The sequence below is a fragment of the Cydia strobilella genome, chromosome 11, assembly GCF_947568885.1.
Source record: "Cydia strobilella chromosome 11, ilCydStro3.1, whole genome shotgun sequence".
Classification (NCBI taxonomy): Eukaryota; Metazoa; Arthropoda; class Insecta; order Lepidoptera; family Tortricidae; genus Cydia; species Cydia strobilella.
The window spans coordinates 17116018-17125526 of record NC_086051.1 but is presented as its reverse complement, the minus strand read 5'-3'; positions in this window follow the sequence as shown (position 1 = coordinate 17125526).

Sequence of the window (9509 nt, the reverse complement as noted above, 5' to 3'; positions counted from 1 at the left end):
ACCCTGTTTGTGCTCGGAATGGTGGGATATAACCAGCTAGAGGTTAGAAGGGAATTGGCACTAGCCTCTTATATATTTAGGTTAGTGCGTGGGGCGGTCAGTAACCCAGTTACTAAAGTCAATAGGTGTTTACGCGCCCCCACGGTACGTGTGGCGGAGGCGCAGGCCGCCCCTGCTGGCCGAGCCGCACGCGCGCACCGGGTTGATGCGCACGGCCCCTTGGACGAGAGCCCTGCGCACATTTAACGAAGTTGCCAATCGAACTGACGTATTTTACTGTTCCGAGAGTGAATTTGTAAAAGTTACATTGTTTGTGTTGTGTTATTCTTAGTTATATAGTATGTATATACCTAGTTATAGTAGTAGTATAGTTATAGTAGTAATTTATTATTTTTAAGGTTAATAGACACTATCGCATTGGGTAACTGTAAGGATAGCTGTAAGATTTATTATTAAATAAATAAAACTTAATTTGGTTATTGGCTTCGTAAAAGGTCCATTTCTTAACATTTATTTAACCCAGCGTGATAGAGACAGATTAAGCGCTTTTGAAATGTGAACATGGAGAAGAATGGAAGGTATAAGCTGGAAAGAGAGGAAAACGAATGCAGAAGTATTGGATTTGGTAGGTGAGAAGCGATCTCTGCTGAGAATAATTGAAAACAGAAGGGGAAACATTTGGGGCACTTGATACGGCACGATACTTACATAAAGTCTATAATAGAAGGAAGAATAGAAAAAAGGAGAGGCAGAGGAAGACCGGGACGTGCGTTTTTGGACCAAGCCAAGGAGAAAATCAACGTAGTGACGTATCAGGAGCTCAAAACAGTGGCAGAAAGAAGAACGGAGTGGCGGTTACTCCACCGACAAGAGCCAGGCTCTTAAGAGTTATGATGATGAAAAGGTCCATTACTATTTTACACATAAGCTTTACATAAGCTTGTGGAAGCCCCAACAATCACTCAGCAGATAGGTCAATATAAAATATCAGTTCGAATTCAATATATTTAAGTTAACTTTTTTCTTTTTTTTTACTAGCCTAATTTAGTGTCCCACTGCTGGGCAAAGGCCTCCCCTCGTTTCCTCCACTCGACCCTGTCGTTTGTAGTGTCCCGCCAATCCGAATAAAATGCGTCTAAGTCGTCCCGCCATCTCCTTTTCGGCCTGCCTGCACCCCGGCCAGCACCATCTATGGTGTTCCGTGGGTCCCACTCGGTAACCATTTTGGCCCACCTTTCAGGGTGCATGCGGCAGACATGCCCAGCCCAGTCCCACTTAAGCTTAGCGGTCTGGACACCTACATCTACAACTCGAGTTCTGGAGCGCAGTTCCGTGTTTCTGATTCTATCAGTTCTGCGAACACCTAGTATACTGCGCTCCATCGCTCGCTGGCAAACCTTGAGTTTGGACTTTAACGCCTCAGTTAATGACCATGTTTGAGCACCGTAGGTTAGGATAGGCAGGATACACATGTCGATGAGTTTGCGCTTGAGACACAGGGGAAGGTCGCCCTTCAATAGCGCCTTCATGAACCAGAAGCTCTTCCAGGCGTTGTCAATACGTCTATTGACTGAAGTAAACTAATGTTTTTTTTTTTTTTTTATTGAATAAGGAAGCAAATTACAGTTTTTTAGATCATTACAAGACCCATCGTAGGCAAAACCTTATGGAGGTTTGTGTGCCAATGGGGAGATGTTGAATTTGTAGGTAGCATACTTTCCAAAACTGAATACGTTGGTGCGGCTAAAAAGTGAGAAAGATCCCAACACAAACTTATAGCCCGCAAAATTATGACCATTCATAAAAACACCAAACACTATCAGGAACATGTAAGAATTAAATAACATTTCATGCAGTGGTGCCAAACAATCTTATAAATGTTTACTTATAAGTTAAGAGTACAGTCATCTGGCTCTACAAATAAGATCGTGTCAGATATTTTTAAGGCCTTCGAAGAGTAAGATATTTATTCGTGACGATCACAACACAAGTACGAACATGTACAGACAACAACAGCAAGAAAAGAAGAAATATACAAGTGTGCATCACGAAATATCATTGCAGGTGACTGTAATACTCTCAAAAAGTTACGTTAATTCGTAGATCCATCAGGTTTTGCACCTAGAAAGAATACCTAACTTTAATACAAACATTTACTTACTATACTTAGTTATATATAATTATTAATAAACTCTACATCCACCCAATCGTACATCATATTTTTAAACTGACATCTGCCATCAATCAAATAACTATACTGTATCCCATACTTATCCACACGGACAAAGCGTAAAAGATTCGCAAAAACGCAAAACGTAAATACATAGACGCCTCAAGTCAATACACCATCCAAACAGTTCAACGTACCCCCATAATTACCACAAAACAAGCACCGACCTTGCGAACCAAAAAGAACTGACCTACATAAGTACACGATAAACAAAAATATAAGAAATAAAAGACACGAAAATAAAAATAATAATCACAAGATTACGGTGGCGAGCGTAGCGTTTTTCATTCACGCTCTGGTAGGATAGTTTTCTTTTTCTTTTTAACCCGGTACGTGCGCTTCATTTCTTTTATTTCCATCTTTCTTTTTTAATCATTTCTCGAATATGGGGCGTCGTTTTTATCGTTTTCCCGGTTAGTCGCCATTCATGCGCATGTAGGGTTACCGATGGAAGATGGAAGGAATTGTCCTTCATATGGCACGATATTTACACTCGTTGGCTCAGTTGGCTAGTCCTACAAAACAGGAATACAAAAGAAATGAATGAATGAAAGAAATATGGGAAGTATTACCTGTGATTCGTAGTATTTTTTATCGTTGCATAGTTGAAACAACATGTCAAATTAAAACGTATTCGTGAAGAAGTATGAGGAAGAAATTCTTTAAAAAAAAAAATATATGTTTGAGTCTCACGGGAGTTTTATAGTTAAAATTGTTTATAATCTATTAAAACGAAAAATGTATACTCTGGCAACACACCTCTGTCAGTAGAAAAAACCGGTGCGAGTCGGACTCGCCCACCGACTCCACCGAGGGTTCCGTACTTTTTAGTATTTGTTGTTATAGCGGCAGCAGAAATACATCATCTGTGAAAATTTTAACTGTCTAGTTACCACGGTTCATGAGATACAGCCTGGTGACAGACAGACAGACATATGGACAGACGAGTCTTAGTAATAGGGTCCCGTTTTTACCCTTTGGGTACGGAACCCTAAAAACCGCGAAATTCAAATCTTTTATTGGAGGACAACCCTTCGCGCCTACATTTTTTTAAATTTGCCGCCTTTTTCTAGGGACGGAAATGGCTTGCCAAGCTATATTTCATACGTTCTTCCGGTCAGTTGACGAACTAGTGTTGAACCACGTTTTTACTTTTAAATATGGCGTCTGGTAACCCTGAGCCGGAGACAATTACGCCAGTTTTTGTTAAGTGCGTTAAACTTGGATGCGACAGTGTACGGCCTTGGTGTCGTTTATTTTCTTAATTTTGTCGTGTGTTATTTTCTCGTTTGGGAGATGGACGGACAAATAGCTAGCGGTTTTGTTTTGTCTTACCTTAACGGTGATACGTAATGAAACTGAGTGTAAGATTTTGTTACTTAATAAACAGATGCGGTGTTTATTTTTATTCTTTAACTTTTTTAAAGAAACAATGCATAATGCAAAAGAATTTATATTCTTATTCTTATAACTACTTATGTACTTCCAGTAAACTATTGGAGAAAATAGGTTAAAAATACCTTCATTTTGTGTGGATATTATCCACTGGATAATTTGTTATTGCATACTTTATAAACCCTTAACCCTTACCCTTAGTTTTTAGGAAGATTCTCCGCAAAATCTTCGGTCCAACGCAGAGACCCGATGGCAGTTGGAGAATCCGCAAATACGCCGAAATTGAGCAATTAGTTTCCGAACCATATCATTGGTGTGACAAAGGCGCAAAGGCTTCGGTGGCTCGGCCATCTGGAGCGAATGGGAGACGATCGGGCGGTGAAAAGAGGGTTTGAGGGAAAACCGACAGCACGCCGCCCGGTCGGGCGACCTAGGTACCGATGGGAGGATGTGGTGGACGCTGATCTGCGCGAGCTCCAGGTTCAAGACTGGCAAGAAACGGCACAGGACCGGGATCAGTGGCGAGTGGCGAACTGTCGTGTTGGAGGCCAAGACACACTTTGGGTCGCTGCGCCAGAGGAGTAAGTAATAAGTAAGTATACTTTATAAACAATACTCAATTATAAATCGCCGACGATAGTAATACAAATATGAACCCTGAAAACATCACTACATAATATAAAACAAAGTCGCTTTCCGCTGTCTGTCCCTATGTATGCTTAGATCTTTAAAACAACGCAATGGATTTTGATGCGGTTTTTTTAATAAATAGAGTGATTCAAGAGGAAGGTATAATTTGTAAAGGTTTTGTGTAAATTAGTTGAACTACCCGTGCGTAGCCGGGGCGGGTCGCTAGTAATAAGGTATACTTAATTATAAAAATACTCTCCCTTAGGTATAAAAATACTCTCCCTTTTTAGGGCAGTCGCATAATGGTCCTCAGAAATATCTGAACATGACTCTATTGAAGAAGCTAGTGCGTATTCGGACATTTTTACCAGCCTATATTCCTATAATAAATAAATAATGAGTAAAATATATCTTTAACATCAAAGACAACGTGACTAAATGAAACAAACAAGTTTTCTATAGCACCCAGCACCCTTACAAAAATACCTTACCTTGTATTTCATCTCTCAGAAGCATTCTTCAGAGAGACCTAGAAAGTGTAGAACTAGGCAATATCGCTACAATTGTTTATTTTTCTCTCCGTCCCGCTCTCTCCGGGTTCTTTTTTTGTTTTTTGTCCCTGTCTTCGCGCCTCGGCTCTAATTTAACACTTGTCGCGTTGTGGCGCCTTGTTGTAGTGAGGTTGGTTAGAATTGGTCGTTGGAATAACGTCAGTAGCTCACTTAGAACGATTTACTAGTGTTATTTAAAATTAGTTATGCTCCTAAAATTAGAAAATGTCATAAAAATATAAAACACAAAAATAGAAATACATAAAAGTGCTTTAAATTCATGAAAAAGGCAATAAAGTTGTATCAGTTTATTAATTTTAATTTGTAAGTTATTAAACTGGACTGAATAGTTCCGGTTCACATTTGTCTGGCGTGTCGTGTTGTGTTGTGTCGTGACGCATATCGGTTTCATACATTTAATATGGTTGCGTTGCGTTCATATTTGTCTGACCCAGCGTCAGACAAATGTGCACGCAAAGATTTAATGTGAACCGGGCTTAAGAGTCTTAAGCCCATATTACAAGCTTTGCTTAGACGAAATAAATATCATACAAGGGAAAAAATTACCAAGGCCTCCTGTGCCCGGGCCCGGGCTTAGAGCTTTGCTTAGATTGGGGCGAGGTCGATCTGTGTAAGATTGTCCCCAAAATACTTATTAATTAATAAGTTACCTTATGCAATTTAAGATACTGAATCCTCTAAGAACAAATCAAATTACCTAGGTACTTTCTTATGAAAATATTTTAATCCTGTTTGAAAAACGAATTCTTATTTTATCTCCACCAAGAGCCAATCCTCCCCGAGCGCACTTGAATTGATTTTTTATCCGCAAGAATGGCAACGAAAAGCATCATGTAATGACGACTCGATGGGACCGTTAGCCGAAGCTATTGTGGTTCGATTCCCGGCAAAAAGATCGCTGATACGTGGACAATTATTTGGCTGAGACATTTGGTGCAGTTGAACTGTCATCATCATCATTCGCTTGCCCTTATCCCATTCACTTGGGGTCGGCGCAGCCTGTCTTTTTCTTCCATACCTCTCTCTCGTCCGTCATATCATTCACTCACAGTCCATCCACCTTTTCCTCGGTTCCCGTTACCTTCCTCCACATTCATTCGTGAAAATATCAAATTACAATTATTAACTGGTTATAATTTTAAATAGATAAATATTTAAGGACTGACCTAGTCCCACAGTAAGCTCAGTGAAGCTTGTGTTGTGGGTACTAGATAATAAATCTTCTTCTTCCTCGGTCCCTCGTTGCTGAGGATCGCGAACCATATGTATGCTCGTCTCCAGTGTGCGGTCATAAGCCATATGGGTCGCGCATGCATGCATGTTGCCGCCAACCACCCTCTTCACGCCATCAGATCATATAAGCGACTAATAAGCGACTAAAGCGACCTGTACTTCCAGCATCGGTAAGTTAATATTGTTAATAATGTTCACATACTATCTAAAAACTTAACGCAGCATCAGCTCAGGCCAATTACGATGAATAAGGTATCAATGAATTCATTTTTGTAGCTCTTGTGACATAAGCTACATTTTTAACTGACTTTCAAAACGGAGCGAAAAAAGCAAGTTATTCTTTTAAACCCTTTGTTTGATAATGATTAGTTTTTAGCGTCGTTAATTATGAAAGTGACCACTAAATCTATTGACGACAAAGCTACCATGTTGTTGCGTGCTTAAATGCCTTAAAACTACGTAAAAAAGTATATAATTGAATGACTTGATAGTCTTAGATAACTTGGTACTTCTTGTTAAATATTACGACAACATCATACTTGCTTTCTCAAAGAAATTATGAGGTCTAGTTTTAAGTAAAAAATTAACAAAATGAACTAACTATCCCAGTTCTATTCAATGACATCAAATATATGGACTAGATTTGTTCTTAAACTTCACGTTAACTTTATTATGACACGTTTTCTAAGCTCTACTTATTTTATATCTCAAATGCTCTCACAAAACTTCTATTCGCTCTGTTTTCTTTGTACCTATAACAATAAGTACAATAACAATTTTAATCAACGAAAAGTAGTACCAGACCTATGTCTGGTATACGTATAATTATATATACAGGGTGAAATTTTAACCACCGTTCATACACTACGTAGTGACTTTATAGGTCATACTGAACAACTTTGTTTATGGAATCAATACCGAAATCGCGAAAAAAAAAATTTTTTTTTTGTAATTAAAACTTAAATCTATCATTACAGGTTTTGCCTAATGCGATAGATAAGCAACAAACCAATAACCAGAGTTATTGTCAGTATAAATATATATATAAAGTTAACTTAATCAAACATTTATTCAGCAAATAGGCCACAGGGGCACTTTTACATGTCAATTTTTACAAGCAATACAAAACCAAAATTTACAAAAAACAATTACAAATATGGAATCAATAAAATATTAGATACTTTGTCAGAGATGTATCCAGTCTAAATGTCGAATTACACAAAAAAAAGAAAACTAATAAAAAATATACAAACAACAGGCAATTACTAAAATTGTTTAGAGATGTAAAAGTCTCTAGGTGTCAGAGATAAAATATGTATAATAAATTAAAAAAAAGATCATCAAATTATCCTTAAAGTGTAAAAGATCTCCAAGACTTGAATTGTTATATAAGACAAGAAATTAAATCAGGCAGACAAGAACCGAATGAAGTGTCTCACGTTAATGCCACTCAAAAGTTAATATTAACATAGTGGCCTTTGTGAAATCATTCAGGGAACACGTAAATATATCTAAACCCAACGCAAATTTGTCTGTTGTGATGCCGCTGATTTCTATGGGACAATATATATGTATGTATACGCGTGTGTGTGGACGAATTTTGCCAGCATCTTTATACGAATAACATAAATCTATCTGAATATGTTGCCTTGAAAAAGTCGTCATGTATGGGTTTAATATAAAAATGATTAATAAAAATAATGTCAAACAAAATAACCTGTCAGAGCGTCCTTATGGTAAGCGACAAAGTGGTACCTTTTGCTTGAAGACGACACACATATATATATTATGTTACGTAAATGACAAATGTCCATACCAAGTTTCATGTAATTTAATCAAGTTGTTTTAAAATGTGCGGGTGACTTCGATTGAATGGAATTTTTTCCAGCGGGTTCGTGTCTTTTAAATGAACAGTATGAACGGTAAATCATTTTACGGTTTAGACTCACTTGTTTTAGTCACTCGCGCGACATATTTCGGAGAGCCTAGGTCTCCTTTCTCAAGCACTAATAGTGCGAGCAGCGTTCAGGACGACCGTGTGTTGCGTTAGTATGTCTCGCAACAGTTTAAATTCGAGTATGAACGGTCCATCAAGCAAATCCATCAATTTCGTTAGTCTACGCTCTCAACAATATAACTAACCAAACTTTACGCTTTTTAGCTATAATAAGTAGTTGCTTTATTTATTATTAACCAGACGTGACGATAAACATTTCATGGGTGCGGTTTTAAACAATTTAGTACCGTAAAAGTTTTTTTAATCGATTTTTCGGATCGCAAACTTTGTTACACTACATTTTTCTGTATTTTTTGCGTCAATAGTAACTTTTTTCCCATCCAATGGAGTTCAGTCATATAACGCTAAAAACTAGCGTTATATTGCAGTTTTAAAAATGCATGATACTGAATTTTTCAAATGCCATTTAGAAAAAAGCTTGCTGCCAAACTATTGGACAGTATTCTGTATAACATACTCGTACAATGAACTTGGGAACAAATCAAAACAAATCAAAAACCGCGTAAGCTGACGACGCCGGTTCGAATTCGGCCTCCGCCACAGGAGGGCTTCTTAACTTTTTATTTAATAGGTATATGACATCTATTTTAGTTTATAACATACAACAAATCAAACAAACAAATCAAATTATTTCGTATAGGAGGTGCAAACACACACTGCTCGCTATGTCAAAGGCGCCTGACCTAGCCTTTACGTACCGCTGTGGCCGGGTGGTCTAGTGGTCAGGACGTGAGCCGCGTAAGCTGAAGACGCGGGTTCGATTCCCGCGTCGGCCACTGGTGGACTTTTTTTTAAGGTTCCGTACCCAAAGGGTAAAAACGGGACCCTATTACTAAGACTCCGCTGTCCGTCTGTCCGTCTGTCCGCCTGTCTGTCTGTCACCAGGCCGTATCACATGAACCGTGATAGCTAGACAGTTGACATTTTCACAGATGATGTATTTCTGTTGCCGCTATAACAACAAATACTAAAACGTACGGAACCCTCGGTGCGTGAGTCCGACTCGCACTTGGCCGGTTTTTTAGTGTACCTATGACATCTATTTCAGTTTATAACATACAACTAATCGATTTAGAAAATATTTAATTGAAGACTGAAATCTTGTTTATTTGCTGCAATATAATTAATATAAACCTAAATATGTGTACTATAATCACACAATCTCATCTCACCTCACCATTTCCGAAACATCCTATCCACCAATCCATAGACAGCTACCTATACCTATCTGCATAGATGCGGCAGTCGTCATGGCAACCCTGTCGTTGTTTTGCCGATCGCACTGTCTATTCATTCGCTTTTTTCTTTTTTAAAACGGAAGCATAGGCACATGGCACGAGCAGACAATAGGCATGTAGATAGCTGTGTCCCTTGAGTCCTAGGGTTCAAAATTTGCTAGCAGAAAAACGGCCTTGACGTTTTAAATTTAGAG